This window comes from Harpegnathos saltator, unplaced genomic scaffold (genome assembly GCF_003227715.2).
Source record: "Harpegnathos saltator strain DR-91 unplaced genomic scaffold, Hsal_v8.6 scaffold219, whole genome shotgun sequence".
NCBI lineage: Eukaryota > Metazoa > Arthropoda > Insecta > Hymenoptera > Formicidae > Harpegnathos > Harpegnathos saltator.
Genome location: NW_020230005.1, coordinates 1741136 through 1760446, shown reverse-complemented (window position 1 = coordinate 1760446; position 19311 = coordinate 1741136). Strand labels below are relative to the sequence as shown.

The 19311-nt window shown below is 45.2% G+C and overlaps 1 protein-coding gene across 6 annotated transcripts in view; it reads right to left on the bottom strand.

Annotated features, from left to right (window-relative positions):
* The window catches only part of LOC105192538 (nucleolysin TIAR), a 472885-nt gene that overhangs the window by 319309 nt on the left and 134265 nt on the right, over positions 1 to 19311 (bottom strand). The window lies entirely within an intron of this gene.

The following is a 19311-nucleotide window of genomic DNA, read 5'->3' as shown; positions in this document are numbered from 1 at the left end:
TGTTATTTATCAAAATTTTCAAGTAGCGCCGGGGCAACAAGGCATGCGCGCGCGCGCGCGCGCACGACAACGGTTTTACGTTGTAAGCTCGAATTGTTTCAAGAGCTACATTGCTAGATGCTTTACATAAAAGTACTCGGGTTAATTTAGACCGGCTGTATACGAGTACGCGCGGCTTAATTTCGTAATTCTGTATAATGCCGGCTACCACACCAGAGGCGCTAAAAACGCTGCAGCTAAAAAGAAAAGAAGACTATATCCTCATTGCGACGAAGGGTAGGGCTTAGAAAACAACTGAGAAGGGTCAGACTACGCTGACAGTGGGGCGTTTTTCTTGTTTCGCTAAGTACGCCGGACCTGCAATATTACGGGAGTAATTATTAAGGAAAGTAAGCAAGAATCGGGCGTGCGAGCCAGAAAGAAAATACGAGGGAGGAGGTAAATTCGCCCTTCCTTTTAACGTCTCGCCCGCGCATTTTTTCCGCGACAGGCAGTTTGCACATTTCGCTTTTTAACAATGCAGAAAAGTGACCGTTTATCATCCTTTCGAAAATTCCGCTTTTGTTGCGGCGTTTCACCTGCAACGATCTAATACATTCGCGCTTTAATTCGCCGAGACTGTTCCGAGCGTACAACATTTATATATCGACCATATTTTATAAAACGGTTCATTTAGCTGCGGTTCATATGTACCGTTTAATAGCGCAGGTGAGCGGAATTTTTGTTAACGTTTCATGTCGTATTAGCAACCACTTTTTAATTTACGCATCGACGTCGCCGCGATATCCAGTCGATTATACAGCTCCCCGATGATGGAGCTTCCCCGGATGGTCAAAAATTATCAAAAGATATTACATCGCTGGCAAACACGGGAGAATTAATTACGGTGCGCAAAGTAACTGAAATCATTTTTGCCAAAGTCACACATTATACATCACAGCGCTCGTTTACCTTTGCATGAAAATCAATCGATTCACTCGCCTCATCTCTCCTTCCTCCTCTACATTCCCCGTCTCTCTCTCTCTCTCTCTCTCTCTCTCTCTCTCTCTCTCTCTCTCTCTCTCTCTCTCTCTCACTCATCGATTAATACGTGATTTGTTTCTGTCTGGACCCTTCACTTTTCTCCACGTCGGTAGCTCGACGTTTCGCCCTTTTCCACGCTCGAGGAAGCTCATTCCGAAAACTGCCGGTGTGTGAGAATACGTCAGAGATCAACCGAGAGCCATAGAGATAGAAAGTCAATTTCGCCGTGATTCGAAGTAAGTCACGCGCGCGGAGGCTCATCTGGCGACTTCCGGTTAAAACTTCCGGCCGGCGGGCAACCAGTTTGGCCAGTTTATTACCAGGCGCGTCGCAGTAAATATGTACACGGCGGTTCACGTAATATTAGCGAGCGCGCTGTATCTCTTTTGTGCTGTTTATTATAGCGCGGTAGCTCGCGTTAATATTGCACGTATCCCATGCATTTGATATAACCGGAATGATGAACAACAAAATTTCCTTCTAATTAACAAACATATCGTGTTATTCGAAAAGTTTGCGCTCCTGATTAAAACGGTCAAAATGTATGACGCGGCCGCGCGCACGAGGAGTTATCGATCGCGCCGGTGTATTTAAATAAGCGGGAACGTACTGTAAGAATACGAGAGAGAGAGAGCGCGCTTTTGTACGCACGATATGACTGAATTACGGTCGGCGCGCGTAGTAGGTAAATTACGCGGCGATATCGAGCGACCGGTCGACACACTCGGATCTCTAAGGTGAAACCGGTCGCTTGGTCTTCTCCGAGTGTTTTTGTCAGGCTCGAGCTCGAGCTGGCGAGCGAGTTTTTATACGACAAATATTGTATCGTCGGTCGTAACATCTCGGAACAAGATAGGATAAGACGTATCAATTCACCCGCGGCTGATTCGCATTAATGCTCCGATTGCTTTTTCCCAGGCAACTCAATGTAGAACTTTGCGCTGGCTTCGAAGAGAAATTCGAACGTCGGAAGAATCGACGCGCTCTTCCTTTCGGGGTTTGGACTTTTGGTCCTATGCCAAGCGCAGCCTCTTAATAATGTATTTCTCTTGAGTCAGTACCAAATCGATAATTTCCGAAGGAGCGAGAGTCCGGGAGGGAGGGAGGGAAGAAGCGATCCCGCAGCAAATGTAAAGCGATATAAATTTAATAAAAGGATTTGCCGATCCGCGTTTCTACCCGGAGAATCACTGACGCAGTTTGCTGCTGATTGCACGCGAGAAGAAACACGACAGAACGCTTGCATCCGCGAATCGAGCTCCGGGATACTAGCAGTATATATTTTATTTGTCACCAATATATTTCTCGCGGGATATTAATATCGGGATCACACATCGTACCTACGTGTGTATCCTCTGTCGGCGCAAATTAATTACAAAGCACCTGACACTCGTGTATCTCTCTCGCGAACGTTGCCTGAAATCTGCTTGACGGGCGCTATTATTCTGCATGGAGTTAGCTCGGGCACGGTCTAAGAAGAAGGTATCGGGCTACCTACGGTTGTGAAAATAACAGGAGGCGCTTGCCCTCTTTGTAATCGGACATTTCAGCCGACGGCTGAAAGCGCGAAGGCGGCCGAAAGGTGCTCCGACGTGTCGTATTTCGAAATACGCGACTGGAATTTGCCGCGACTTTGTGACGATGTGGTGGTGGTGGTGGTGGTGGTAGTCGCGTTGCTGCCGGCTCAGGTACGGGACGGAATCGTTCGTCGACGACAATGACGATAACGACGACAACGACGACGATGACGACGACGACGACGACAACAACGACGACGACGACGACGACGACGACGACGACGACGACAACGACGACGACAACGACGGCGACGACGATGACGACGACGACGACGACGACGACGACGACGACGACGACGATACCTCTAGCCTATGTACGTGCGCGCGACCCACACGTACACGTGAACCCCTCGCGCACGCACACGTCCCGTGATTTTCATTTCGCGCGTTACACCACGTACGTGGAAGGCTCGAGCCGCGGTTTCTGCGGCACCACGCGCCCCTCCTATATCATCGTTTAAAATAATATTGCGTCCAGAGGGGCATTCGGTGCTCTCATATCCGCCGCGACAAATCACCCTCGCACGGCACCTAACGCCTACCGCCGCGCCGCGCCGCGCCGCGCCGGTAGGACCGAGAGCGGTGCAGAAAGGGAACGGTACGGAGTAATGGAAAGACACGGGCAGGCGCGGGGGTGAGATCGAGGGTGTAGTGGCGAAAGAGGAAAAACCGGGCGCCAGGCTGCGCGCGAGAGCCTTCGTCTCGGTCCCGTTATTTACACTCACGCGTTTATTGCTTGATTTGATTAATAATTCGTGGTACGCGGCGCTCGCAGGGAGAGAAAAGTGGGGGGGGGGAGGGGAGAGTGAGATCCGCTGGAAAGAGAGACGGGGATATCTCGACTCGAAAGGGGGGATAAATCGCGGCGAGGTGGTCGTGGCGACTTGTCGCGCGAGTTCGATACAAAATGAGCTTTTCGGAAAGCAAAAGTAATATGAATGTCAAGTTTACGCGCTCTTCTTTACTCCACTTTGCGAAAATAGTTATATAAGAAGAAATTGCTACGCAAAATACTTTTTTGTTTTAATGATTTTAGATCTGTTGTATTCTGTAAGTATAATATTTTGTATATTATATTCTTTTCGCGTATAGTTATTTGATGTATCTTCTGCTTTCTTTTTCTCTGAATTAAATGTATCGCTCCTGCGTTGTAAAGTCGCGCGATTCGCCTTGGCCGGGTGCGTGTTCATGTGAAAAGATTTGACGCATTTGCGCAGATCCGAGCTCTATGCGCGATGAATATTAATTAACGTGATGCCAATAAGAGTCCAATTAAAATATTTCGAAAAGCCGACGAAATATTTTGTGTGAGAGTAATGTAAAACTCGGTCATGGGAAAGACTCTACGAGAGTTTCAAAACAATGGACAAGAAACTTATCCCCCTTTCCACCACGGTCGTCGCGTCGAGCGTTGACAACAATCACTAGACAATAGAAACGGAGAACTAGTGTACCTTCTGTACACCAGGCGGAACATACTTTTTATTAACGCTAAATAATTTTAGAACGTCGAACATATTTAAGTCAAAAGAATTTAAGTCAAAAGAAGATTTATATATTAATTATAAATCATAAATCAGAAAATACATTAATTTTTTAATTAAAATATTTTAAAGTACTTTGTATTTCACCTTCTATTATATTCTTTTACCTTTCAACTAAAACCTAATGAGTTAGAATAAATTAATGAAAAAGGTGAAAAGGTGACTGAATACCAAATCGGTATAGTCCATTTTCATTACTTTTATTCGGAAATTACAGAACCATGGAAAATTATTGATAGTTATGGACAATTATAAAGGTCGATAACGATCGATAGAATAGAATATCGATTTTTCACTTCTGCCAGCGCCGAGTGATCCGGACGACCAATCGGGCCTCTTAAGGAGGAGTGGGGGTTATCCCTATTTATCGCGAGTTGCGGAATTTTGCGCGGTCATTGTGTTTCGAGTCAGCGGGCGACACACGTGCTGCGTGCTACGTAGCTTCTTTGTCATTCGCGCCGCGCGATTAAAATATTTTGTTCGGACTTTGAAATAATTAATCAGACTTTCTCGTGAACATTATTTTATTTAACCCTGGAAAACATAATTGCTAAGAAATCGATCATTAAAACTGTTCGTAAAATATAAATAGGTGGTTCGCTTGCGTCACAAAGGATTAGTACGTGCATCTTTTATATCTGATTGTCAGATCGCGAGTGTCAGTGCTAACATCAGTGCAACGACGCAGCAGCCAGGACGCTGAGCCGAGGAGCCAGGACGGAGGACAGGCAGGAAGTTAGAACTCATATAACGACGCATCATATATTTTCAGGCATGCCAAATAATTTATTATACCGGTTATTCCGTTTCTCCGGGCGACGGACTGATCACAAATATCCGAGTCGAAATTTAGGTCGGCATTCATAGATTATTGTTATATAATGAATAATAGTTCATTTCCAATCATTGGACAATTCATACTCATTGTACCTATTATATTATTTTATACGGGAAACATTGGCACAAACAGCTACGTAACAGTTTATGTAGATATGAATTTAAATAATTATACTCTCAATCAAAAATCTTGAATAATTCGCAACTATGAATAACGGCCTTAAAATGTTATATGAATTTTGCAAATTTTAATTTTTATGTCTAATAATGCTCTTTGGGCCGCGAGAATTATTTATAACAATAGATCGAAAACGATCTTATTTACATGTTATTTCATATAACGTACAACGTATATTTTCTTTTCCCGTTGTACTTGTTATCGTACGGAATTCGAACTCGTGTATATCTTTATTAGTAAACATAGCATTATTGGGCATAGTTGCTTTTTGTCTTTACAGCTTTATAACAACTTTTTTTAGAGCTATAAAACCCTCTGGGACTTTCGATGTGAAAAATAAAGTAAAAAAGAAAAAAAAAGCATCACGAAACCAGAAGCATACCCTTTGTGTCTTTTATTCATTTCAATTTTATCCTTTGTTACCTTATTAATATTCGCTTATTTCACACTTATAAATTGCACATACCATATAAATTATATTATCTTTGATAATAGTCTGTTGAATATTTTATTCAACAATTAATATTAATATTTGAATCAGTAATTATAGATTAAAGATTAAAGATTAAATACAGATGAGCGAACATCGAGATAATCGAATATTAAATAACCTTGAAACGCGTCTTTCAAGACTCATCAAGACATCAAGAAAGCAACAGTACTCAACGTGGAGAAAGCTACAGTAAACAATCATTCGCGGCGTCAAGGAGGTCAACAACAGGTATCTTATTATATGGAAATTCTTCATTGACTTTTCAAGTTTAGCAAAACTTGCAGGGTTGATGTAGAACTAAAATTTCGACTCGGGAATACGATCGCGTCTTTTTCGTCTCCGAATCGTTTCTTCGTTTTAATACACATTACTTTTCGCTCATTTCGAAAAGAGTAATAAACTAAGAGAGGTAGCAGAATGGGAGAACGGGCTTTGACAAATCATTATTAAATCTGAGCCGTTTTTTCAACATGGCCGAGCATTCTGATCTCTTCAGAGTTCTACACAAGCGATGTGTGTTTTCCTAAATTTTCCGGCCGAGCGGTGCAATTTAATCGCGAATGGCAACTGGCAAGTTGTTGTGCATCAAATGCACGCGAACGCAAAGTTTCTTTGATATTTTCTCCGCGGTAAAATGTTAATGGTAACGAAGCGATGTCTCGCATCGTTTCAGTATCCCTTGCAGGTAAGTCAGCAGAGAGAACCGGCGGTTCCTCTGGTACGGATAATTTATTCGTCTGATTACAAGCCACACATCGCTCATTTTCAATCGCTTGCTAATTAGTTTATTAATATGTAACGTCGCCACGAGCTCACTTCAAATTATCGTTTCTGCAACGATGGGGTTTTCGGCAAACAATCGAGCGACATTGATTGTGCCTGTTTTCAAGTTTTTAAGTTTTCAAGACTCCGGGAATTTTGTCTCGTTGGGTGGAAAGTAAAGGAGGTCACGGCAAGCGTATGCCACGTGGCCACGCTTATGCTGCCATAATTTCACAAACCTCTTCCACTCGTTCTCTTCCTTTTTCGTTGGAAGACCTTAACTTCACTGACTAAGAGACCTTTTGCGTGTCTAGTTTTGTTTCTACTTGACGCAACGGACAGACGAAAGGACGATGACAGACAGTGGATCTAGTTGGGGGGGGGGGGGGTAAAAGAGTTATGCAAAGAATAGAGACCGAGATTATAAGAACGAGTTAGAAGAGAAGTGGTAGATCAAAGATCGCTCTGTCGGCGCGAAAGCTTCAGGCGTAGGGGAGGGAAACAATACATCAAGGGGTCGAGGAGGGTGAAATCGTAAGGGTGAACGAACAGGGGTAGCAGACCGGGCTTTGTGAAATAAAAATATTTATCCAAATCGTTCAATGCCAATAATTTGTGTCTCTTCAAACTGTCGTACAAACGAAATGCGGTTTCTTTTTCCGGCCGAACGGTGCGAATGACAATGGGCGAGTGGCTTCCACGCATTCGATATACCTGAGCGCGCAATAATTCCCAAGTTATTCACGCGTAACGAAAATGCAGATTATAGTCGGGAAGATCATTTTCGTATGGCTCGTTGAAAACTTTTTATTAGCTTGCAAGAGTTCCTCTAAATTCTATCGAGACACAGAGAAAAGAAAAAAATAGTAACAGGTTACGGAAACAAAAATACCACGCTTTTTGTTCATTTTTGATATTTGCTTATTTGACGAAAAGTATTTGCCGCAGAATAAATTATAACATATAATACAATAATTCACTCAGAATAATTAATAATTTACTCATTGCAATCGGACTAAAGTAAAAAGATTAAATTGAAATTAGAGAGAATCGAGATAATCGAATATTAAATAATTTCGTAATGAGTCTTTTATTAAGACTCAACATCAAGAGAGCAACACCATTCTACATCTTTCTACATGAAGAGATTGGCAGTGAACCGTCATCCGTGCAGCATCGAGGTAAGTCGATAGCTGTAACGTTCTATTGAAATATATCAAGATGAGAGACGATTTTTTAGACGCCTCATTTCGTTTATTCGCCCGTTTATTAATTTTTTTTTGGAAAATATACGGGCATACGTTAAATCTCAGACTTTACGCTGGAATATCTTTTACTATAAGCACTTGGGGCAAAATTAAGGACAGTTTCGTGATGTAAATCAGTCTCGTGGAATCGACCGAATTTATTCGGAATTTAGTTGGATCAGCCGGTTAGTGCGGTGCGGTAAATTGTGTCTTCGTTGAAATCGTCGCGTCGCGTTCCTTGCTACGCGTGTTCACTTGGCGCGAAACACTACCGTGTCTCTTGATAATCCCTGTACTACTGCGGATGTCGGCTGTCAGTAGATACGGTCAGCAATAACCGAGACTATGAGCGCATATACTAGCAAAGCCGGCCTTCAGCCTGATTTATAGTCGGATCCGAAGCGATTATAACTGCAACTGTAAGAGTATGATTGTATCCTGACCTACTAGAAGATATGAATAACTTAGAACGGTAGAATTTCGGTTGGCGTGTACAGAGCCATGCTCTACGTTTAAACGAAGATAGCCGAGTTACGGTACTGCAGGAGATCTGGAAAAGTTATCTTCCTTCTACGTTCACTAGATATACGCGTATTTGGTAAAAGGTTGCAATATCGTGACATCATTTATATCGTAAACTCACGAAACTTTTGAATACCTGCCCGGAACGATTATAAAGCAGGGAGACAAGGGAGAAATAACTGATTTGACGTTTCGTCAAATTTCATACGTCGCGTATCTGACAGCATTGAACATCGCGTTTTTGTACCTCATGAATGTGCTCAATAAGTGCGCGAATAATTTGTGCTGATGCGAGTCACCGATTGGATTACGACTGTAGGAGTATTCGCATTTTATCTCACTTAATCTTTTATTTCAATTATTTCTATTTAATTTTTTATCTCAATTATTTTTTGCTGAGAAATAATTTTTTCCACAAAAGTCACTAAAGATTTATGGTCCGACGGGTGCGCAAACGTTACGGCGCGGTCGCGAGTTTGACATTCCTGTGAAGAACATTACGCGATCCCCGTACGAAATTTTCATTCGGCCCATCTAAACTCCCGGCCGTTCGCGCTACATTAAGCGAATCCGCAACGGACGGTAATTGTCGGGCATCATTGTCAGCGTGGAACAAGACTTCAATGGTAGTTGCAGTCAACGTAACTGATAAGTGCTTGCACGTAGGTCGATCGTTAAAGCAACTATAACCAACACGCAACAATATAATGTTAATGAAGCAATTTCGGTATCAACACATTTCCCGTAATGATCGCGTTACGCCGGACCACTCGTTGCGGATAGAACATAAGTAGAAACAAATGACCCGGTACCCGCTCGTCCGTAAACGCGAAACTTTTGTCCCTTTGCCGGTTACTGGGGCGGCAGTTGCCAACTACTTACCTTCGTGGCTTCCTGACCGCTGACTTCTTTTTACTGCGTTTAATCTAAATCTAACTGAGGTCTTACAACGGCGGAGGGAATCGCTTTGACCCTCCTGCGCCGCTACGTTCTGCCGCTTTGGAATAACGAGGTTCCGACCAAATGACGAAGCTATATCAGAAGAGGCTCTACCGCCGTAACCCTTAGGAAATTCTGCGAGTTTATCTTCACGAATTAAACGGGGGGTCGAGGGGGGGGGGGGCGCGGAGTTAACGCGGGGTCGATAAGTATTACGGCGAGATCCTTTCCAATTTTTGGTTCAAACCGGCTCTCGTTCCGCCAGATAAACGCTGAAAGGGGACGGATGCCGGGAATTTATCTCGCGCGAGACAATTGGTAGGCGTTTTTATAACGCGTTTGCCCGGTATGTCTGTCGACACATAGTTGACGATTAAAGAGACTTGAAATGTGTGTGATGCCAATCTCCTCGATTGTCGCAAATTGCATTGAAGGAATAACAAATGAAACACGACAGTGTTTTCAGAAAATCATTTCTTCGCCAATGAGCAACGTAGAACCACTTTTATTTTTCCCACGACGGAAACGAGCGGAGTCTCTCCGCTTTCGCAAGCGAATACGTTCACGCGTTGTGCGAAAGCGGACGGCGCGGGCCTCCGCGGCGATCCGAAGTGATGAACGTCAATGCATAATCGGCGGACCACCGTGCCAGTCGCATGACGTTGACAAAGAACTGCCTTTCACAGATATCGATTGCGCGAAATGTCCACCGGAAGAGGTCATGAAAAGTCGATCGCTCGCGCACAATGCCTCCGCGATACTCGAAGCGTTGGCTAATTATTCGAACAAATTATCGACAGGATTAAAGCAATTACTCGCCGCGCCTGATTAGTGCGTGAAATTGGAATTACATCGCTCTTCCACATGATCGTTCTCTCTCTCTCTCTCTCTCTCTCTCTTTTCATCCCTCCCCTATCGTCCCCATCTACCCTCACCCACTTTTTCGTCTACACCACTCGTTACCCCGTCTCTGCGTTTCTTTCTCGTCCTTCACCTCTCTCGTCTCTCTTCCCCTCTATCACTCTCCCCCTTTTGTCCCTCCCCCCCTCCCATCGCATGCGCTTTCCATCGCATAGGCGTACACGCATATTGCTCTCGACCAATTCCCTTCCCACCGCGCACATACGTTCATACACGCAGTCAATACGAAATGAATGTATTGTAATACCGTCGATGTCAAGCAGTATCATATATTAGTCGCGGGGGTCTGGACGTGTTAATTAATTAAATATCTCCGATAGTCATTACGGACCGCTGCCCGCGGAGTTGTGGACTCGCGCTTTTGTTCGTCACCGCTGAATTGTCCCTCTGCGCTGTTAACGCGGCATTAACATTAACGAGTATATTGTTAAAACTAACATGCATTTCGATTAACCTGACAACGGGCGTTTGTGATCATTAGCGATCGTGTTCTTTGCGCGTCGGCGCCGCGTCGTCGTTTGCGTCGATATGCCGCGCGCTAACGCGATAATCGTCCCAATTCCTCGCGATCGATCAGATATTAGTCGCGAGTATGTGACAGACGGGGACAAGCGGTAAGAGAGAAGCGAGGAGGCTAGCCTCGGTTATACATAAAAGCGGATTCGCCCCTTCTCGCCGTTAATCGCGTATATTTATCGAACGGCACGGAGCGTTGTCGCATGGACGCATCGAAATACGGGGGGAGTGTACTATAAACGAAATATCACCATTGTCGTGACTATTAGCGCGAGACTGTCGTAAGAGCGAATTCATTGGCGATTTAAATAGGATCAACTGCTAGCAGCGCAGGAGGATTTTATTTACGCGCAATTACACCCTGACTAATAGCTGCCCACTCAAACCGGTCTCCCTCTTGAAAGTACCGGCGGATGCGTTTTTGCGACGCTCCTGCCGTGTCGGAGGGAAAAAATATTGCCTTCCTCGTAACTTTTATATCACATGAGATTAGCTAAAAAGCAGTAAACACACAAACGAGGATGACGCGGCGGGCGTATAAGCTCGCAAAGAGGGGAAAAGATGAGAGAAATAGACACTGCCCGGTAGATCCGTTTTCTTCGAAGGGCGAGACGGACGCGCTCTTATCGGACTAATTTTCCTAGCCTTGCCTACCAGGATATCTCTGGGTGATACGGAAATATCATTTGATCGAGCGCTCGCGTATTTTTCGCGCGGAATGAAGGTATATGCGCGTGACTGGTGTAAGGATTTTCTAGTTTTATTGCGTGATAGAAGAAAGCGAAGGGCGTTGACTGATAGAGAGATCAGGTCAAATTGATGTGCCGCGCTCAGATACGGGGACAGGCATTTGAAAAACGACCGTGTGTCTCGTTCCGTATTACTTCAATTTTTCTTGCTCATAAACGTCCGCCCGTTATAGTCATATAGATGCGCGCCCCTGTTTTCGCTCATAAACGCGCCGATAGATTTAAATTACTATGACGGATTCGCAGTTATAAACGCGCGCTAACTGGGAAATGTCATATTCCGCATCCTGTGCATTCGTGAACGAACAACAGGAATTCCGCTAGAGAGAGAGAGAGAGAGAGACAGAGAGAGAGAGAGAGAGAGAGAGAGAGAGAGAGAGAGAGAGAGAGAGAGAGAGAGAGAGAGAGAGAGAACCCGCGGGTCATTAGTATTTTTTTCGTGTGCGCGTCTTCGTAGTTGAATCATCGCGATTCTTTTCTTTCCGGAAAGAACGGCCTACGAACGGACGGAGTCGCGGAAAGGCGAAAGAGATCGTCGTGGATGAGCGGTCCGTTTGTCAGTTTGACCTCGCGATCGGCTATTGACGTGTCCCTCGCGGAACACACCGACTGTCAGACGCATAAGTCACCGGGTACCTCGACAATGCTAATAGATGCAACCTCCTTGCAGTCACGTCATTCGGAAATTAATTACAGTTGGTCGCAGGGTCGTAAAGAACAAGGCCTGAATAATTAACGCGACCGTTGTATCGCGCCCGCGGCTAATTATAGGCCCCTCCTTTTCTATTCGCTTGATTAGCATATTCGTTAATTATCGGACTTGCGTACCGCGCAAGTAACATACTTATGCAGGCCGCTCGCCGTCTCCGTGAGCTTGCGTGCGTTAATATTCCCGCGAACGTGCGTGCGTGCCGCGGATCGCGCGCGCGCGCGCGCGCGCGCGCACACGTCCGCGTGTACGCATACGTGAGAGGTTTGTAACCCTTTGCCGCCATCGTCTCGCAGCGCCGAAGGGTCAAATACGCCGCGTAAGAGTCCGCGCTGGCGAGTACTTTAAACGCGCTGTCAAAGTGCGACTCTGCGCCCCGTGTTTTCTGTGCCGCACCGGTATCGTACGAAGGCGAGCCAAGGGGGCGAGTCGATACGGCTTGCCGATAAAGGCGTCATTAAGTTTTTAATGGCCTTACGTTATAGCGAGCGTTTTTTAGAGGATACCTATCGGACGTCGCTTTTTTTTTTTTGCGGCCGATCATGCGTGGCTTTAAACTTGCGTAAGCAGTTTCACGGAAAATTGTCAAAGAAGAAGAGAGCACCGCGGCGCGACGGCTTGTGCGTGCGTGTTTCGCGCGTTTCTCCTTGTCTTCGATTTCGAAGAGACTCCCCCTCGCATTTTGTACGCTGATTTTCGCTTTCTAATATCCTTGCCTTAATATTCTTCGGCAAACTTGGCTCGCTGCGCGGAATTTGTGCCACCTGCTAGAATTGATCGAGAGGACGAGTAAAGTTTTTTTTTCGCTATTTTCCCGCGCACGGGAGAGATCGTCGAGAATGCTCGTATCTGAATGATTAGTGACAGTTGTCATTCTGTCAATCGCCCGGGATTGTGCTTTTCGTCAATTTTCTTTACACATTACCGGCAGGCATCGCGGCGTTACTCGCGCGCTCGCCATCGTATACTCGTCGTTTCCTCGTGCTAGAGCACATCGTTATGCCTATCTATCATTTCTTGTGTCAGCATGATGTCAGCGTGATGTCCCGTTGACGACGATTGTTTCGAGCCGACGACGAGGCTCGTATGAAGACATAAGCTCGGCGGCGGTGTAAGGTCGGTTTACGCGTACTCGAACGTTTATCGCGCCATGTCGGCCGCACAGCACGCAAACCCGACGTTACACCCTCCGTTGTACTCGCATGGCGGAAATACTACCGAGCTGTAATCCTCCTTGATCGTGTTTACGAGCGTGAACTTTGGAAAGTTCCGATCGCGCGGGCGTCGGTTTCGGTGCTACAGGTTGCGCCGGAGCGTATCAGAAAATCACATTACGAGTGTGGCCACCACCGCGATTAACCGTGACGTGTTTCCTCGGCTGATTCGATTAATCGCGCGCGCGCGCGCGCGCGCAGGACATCGAATTCGGGACGGTCGTATACGACGAATTACGAACGAATATCTTTCACCGGCCGCGCCGATATCCTCCTCGATATCATCACATCTCTCCGCTTTTATTTTTTCGGGCTGCGTGTTTCTCGCCGGTAATCTGCTCCGCCGCGCCGCCGAAGCAAGTCGATGTACGCGTGTACGCGAGCGTGAAACTACTCACGATTATACGGGCCGACCCGTTACTCCCCGAGCATTATTTGCAGCTAACAAAATTATACGGCGAATTTTCTAACGAAACGAAAGCAGTCCCGGCGATTAACCGGCGGGGGCATAAGAGCGCGCGCGGATGCATATTTCTCGCGCCCGGCTACGTGCGAGCGAGCGCGACCCAAATAAGGATTAAGAGCGCGGTTATGCGCGTTCTCGCGAGAGTTTGCGATGCAAGAGCGGTGCTTTTTACGTATTTAACAATATTCGAGGTCGCCGCGAAACGGCAAACAAGGCGGAAAACGGTGCCTCGAGTTTGGAGACAGCAGTTACTACGGTCGTTTCCCGATAAATGAGCAATAATGACAGCGAGTTGGGTTAGTGGTTCCGTTTAACACGCCCCCTCCCCCGTTCCTTCCTCCAAGTATCGTTTCTTCGGGATTAACGGCTGCTCGCTGACTCCACATATAGCCGCGGCGCATCGCACGAAACCCGAATATATATATAGCGCAAGCTACGAACGAGAGCTTTTTTCCATTCCGTTTAGTCGACTGACGATTCACTTCCTTCGACCCTGCAATTATCACGGTAGTAACATGCGATGGCGTAGTATTTTTACGTATCACGTATATTATATAAAAATTACTTTCGGACGTTACACGCGTGCGCCAGGCAACCCACCTACGCATATCCTGACGGACGTGCCTCCCGCGCGCCCTGCGCGTTAGCTGGCACATTATTCTACAGTATATTAGAGGTCGAAAGTCGAACTACGCGAACCTTTGTGAGCGAGATTGGCCGAGTCAATTCGGCACGAAAGCGAGAGCAGAGTGAAACGAAGAAAAACGCCGCACATGAAGGTAGGAATCGCGCATGAATGTGAGCGATATTACAGATACTGCGCGTATAGATGGATGGATGGATGGATGGATGGATGGATGGATGGATGGAGAATCGTATCACGTTGAGCCTATTGCCAATAATTTCACTGAGCTTTCACCGATAAATGAGCAATAATGGTAGCGGGTTGGGGTAATGGTTCCGTTTAACGCCCTCCGTGCGTTCGTCCAACATCGCTGCTTCGACTATAATGGGAGCTAGCTGGTAAGTGTATCGGTGGCACGGATGTATCACACGAAAGCGGCGGTATTACGCGCCGTACGTACGAGATAAATCGTGTAAACTAAAAGCTGCCGCCTGTAACTGCTCCTTCATACGTGCAGCGTGAATTAACACACGCGTCGTCATATTGATTCTTACGAGTCCGCACGTGTTCAGAATTCGATCAATAACTACCTAGATATCGCCTGTGTCTGTACATGTGCTTGCGAATAATCACACACAGGGTGAGTCTTTTTAATCTTAACTGGCGAATATTTCGAAAATGTGCAGTTTTATGAAAAAAAGGTTCCAAAAATATTTCAAAAGAATGTTTCAATTAAAAGTTGTATGGTTTAAAGAGGGACGTACAAGGGTGGTGCCCTTGGTCTGACCTTGAAACGTATATTTAAGATCAGATCGGGAGGTCAACTTAATTTTTTACTTACCTTTCTTTTCCATGTCAATTAATCCCGGACAACTTTTGTCTGAAACATTTTCTCTTATTTGCCTAATATTTTTTTAGATATTTAAGAAAAACTTGGTAACTCTTTCAATATTTAACTTTCGATGTCTCGCTGACTATTTGTCGGAAGAGAAACTAGTACTAGACTTTTTTTATTCTACTCAAGAATATATTGTTGCAATAGCGCCCTGACTTTTGTTTGATGATTTTGAAATTTCCAAAAGTCTCGATGAGACAACAGCAGAATTCGGTACTTGGTTCCATTCGTGCTTCGCACACGAGTTTCACATGTCACGAGCGAAATTTAGGCGTTCGGTATTGTGCGCAACTTCTCGTCTGCAAAGTACTGTAGGGGATGTCTTGATCGAGCGACAAGTTTCTCACTTACGTGTATACGTGATCTTTGGCGAATTGACGCGACGCATCTTCTGCGCCGCACTTCATCTCGATTGCGAGATTGTATGATGCACGGTCTATTAACATTTCCCGCGTTTCCCGAACAAATATGAAAATGTCCTTTGCAGCGTGGCCTCGCCGCAAATGCAATCTCCTCCATTTGCACTCCTACCTCTATTCCTGCATCTACGTGCTCCGGTTTAACGCCGCGCTATAAAGTTTTTGTCACTGTCTGCAAAATGGCAGTGAGAAACGAGCGGAGACCTGTCGTGCCCGCGGCTAAAATGGTAGATTAAACGTTTCGCTGTCAGTTATTCAAATCGATTCGCTGCACTTTTGCCTCGCCTCTTACCGAGATTAGATTTATCGAGGTGTAATAACTAATTACAGATGGTGGCAAGCGTTTTAATACGACGTACAACGTCATTATTGTCCCATCGTTTTCTCATATCTCGAATTATCGCTGCTAACGACGCATTGAGCTTTTCTGTTTTGTTTCTGTTTTTTTTTTTTTTTTTTTTCCACTGTCAACCGCCAAGTTCGCTCTACGTGTATTCTTTTCCTCCGTTGTACGCGATATAAATTATTGTCACTGTCCGCACGCACTCACACATTTACGAGCGTGATATTTACACGTCACTTTCGTGAAAACACGTACGATAAGAGATTGACGCACTTTAAAACGGCGCGGAATCACGTATGCGCGATACGCGCCCTTTTATTTTTCACGCGCCATTATATGCCAAATTGGTGAGTTTTCCCAATTTTTGCCGCGCCGCTCGTATGACACGATAAACGGCAAAATTTATGTGGCGCCGGTCAGGAAACTTTGCGCCCGCGTGTTTTTACACGCCGAAATATTCCCGTATTAAAATATCAAGGAAAAAGTGCGTCCGCCGCGCGCGCGCTTAACATTATTACCGGGACTAAGGCTTCGTTCGAACGCGCATCGAACCGCTCCAATAGTGCATCTATGTATGCGCGCCGCTTTAGCACCGCACTATAAACTTTTTGCCGTTGTCTGCAAAACGGCAATGAGAAACGAGCAGAGCTGTCACCCTATGCTAGAATGGTAGATTAAACGCCTGGTCGACGTGATCGATTAGCCTCTCTTTTGTTTCTTGCACCGGGGCTCACTGTTCCATGAGTCAATTAAAATCTCAAGGATAGTAGAAAAAAAGATCGTTCATGCGCCACATACACGAAAGTAACGGATGATCGCGAGCGCCGCCATGTCAGGGATGGTGAGCCGATAAAGGTCAAAATAAAATTGGCGCTCCGGCTCGTCGTTGACAGAAGTCGAGTTCTCAAACGTCGCGCGCGTTCATCGAACGGTGAAAGAAAAAAAAGAAAAAAGGAAACTTGATCCGATCCCGCGGACGGGCAGGTGTGCGCCGGACGACTGTACGGATCGTGAATTATTGTCACACGAGTATACGCGCGCGCGCGAAGTTACGTCACTTTAATTTCGAGCGATATCCTGTGTACGTAAATGTCGTTTTAACGAACGCCGCTAGTATCAACGTCGGGCTCAATTTTCGAGGGAAGATGTATCTTTTCAGGTGGACGCGCGACAGTCGGCAACTTTAGCCGAGCATCGATGAGTCGCTGCGCCGATAATAATTATCGCGAACGTGCCGGGAAGTATCGGCGAAACTATAATTGGACAAAAAGAAGGCGCGCGGGCGAGACAAGTGGCACAGAAAATCGAAACGTACGTTTCAACTAGAAGATATGTATATAAGTACATATAAGGTGTCCCGTAAGTGCGCAGGCGATAAAGTTTTTCTACCTCACTTTGGAGCAAACTGTTCTTAATTTCCTGAACTCTCGTTATAACGGCAATTAGTAGTGCAAACCGAGGCGAGCTTCGAGGGCTTAAAAGTTCTTGAAACATTTCTTTTGATAGTACAGTAACGATAATAGCAACCACACATACACACACACACACACACACACATACATGCGTTCGCTGTAACTATTACACGTGTATAGAAGCAAGATTAAAAAAAAATATCACGTTACCGCGTGTACTTCATGCCTGGCAAATTTAATTCTGAATGAAATTTTCCTCTCTTCTTACGCGCCGATGTCTCATTTTAAAGCTCGGTTTAAAACATCTGCTACCTCGAAAATATCGTCCGATTTTAAAGCTCGATTTCAAACAGCTGCTACCTCAAAAAAGGGTTATTATCGAGGAGAGAAAAAGTTGCTTTGCCGTAAGAGCGAAACATTGGCCCCGCAATTCACGAGACACCTCGTATGTTGCACGGTATGCGCCGAAGGCATCCTTTTGAGAGTGCAGTTACGCTTTGTCGACCAGTCAAGCCTTTCCTGCAAGCCCCCGATCGCGCGATCATGTAACCTTTCGACTGCATTTCTGCACGCTGCTGACGTTTCTGTCCTCTGATTTTTCGAATCTCCCCGTCTAAAGTCCCGTTCGCGCCGTGATATCCCGAATCCGCGTACGTGATTAGGTTACGCCGCAAAATCGATAGCTCGACCGACGTTATAACCATCGTCAGGTTAAAAACAATTCATACGTAAAATCTGCCGAGAAATACGACGCCGGGTATCGCATTTCGAGCCGCATCGATGCGTTCTTTCTACTCTTTAGCGTAGCCGATTCCATTTTCACAGCGGATCTGTTTTTACCTCTCTGCGAAAATGCGATACGGAAAACATTCGTCAGATATCTCCAATTCGAGCATTGTTATCCGATTTTAATTATGATCAGGAAATAGTACCGTGTCATTGTGGAAGGGGGAAAGGGAAAGAGAGAGACGCGGAGGAACTGTTGTAAACAAGAAAATCGATACTTTGGTTATTGTATGAGCCAAGTCTGCGGATTTTTCAAGGTATCACTCCGACTAATAATTTTACAAGTGATTTTATTTTAAAGTAGCGCTCTCCATATATAGGAACTCTCATTTTAGTTGTTATTATTTAACTCGGTGTGGTATTTATTTAATTTTTCGTATATTTTCCACGATCCATCGATATTATTAACGAATCGAGAATACAAAGGCTACAAAAAAAGGCTTTTGCTTGAAAAAAGGATAAAGGGATATTCGTAGGAAAAGAAAAGCTGGAAGCAAGCTTTTCACGCGGTGCGTTTTATATTCCAATATAAAATTTAATAAATAATATTTTCATTTCGTGAATAATATGAAATGAGCGATATGGATAACACCGGGCGCGCTCGCGCAACAGAGAGAGAGGGAGAGAGAGAGAGGGAGGGAGAAAAAGAAAGAGAGGAAAATTCGCGGCTTGCATTATCGAGCGTTTATTTCGCAACGGAATAATGCTCTTTGAGAAAGATGTGATGTATCAATTTTCAATACAATTACCTTTCATACATTTATTCACATTCATTAAGGAGGTAAATGTAGTACGTCATTCTACGTACTTCACAATAGGGAGTACAAGAGAAAGAGGAGTCGCTCGACAATGAACTCACGGTAGGATTCCCAGATCTGAATTTGGAATTCCCAGCGTTCCGAAGTATCCCGCTTTCGTTCTAGCGTGAAATAAGTCTGGGACCTCGGAGCCCTCTCTAAAGCTGACTATTTGCACTTAGCAACTAGTGGTGTGGTAGCTGGGTGCTCTCAACTAAAATACTACTTTCCGTCGACTGCCTTTTCCACGCTAGCGTAATGCATACATTTGACGGTTGACTCTTTTCTACGCGAAGGCGAACGTTTAATGGTTTAGTATGGTTTACTGTATCAATAA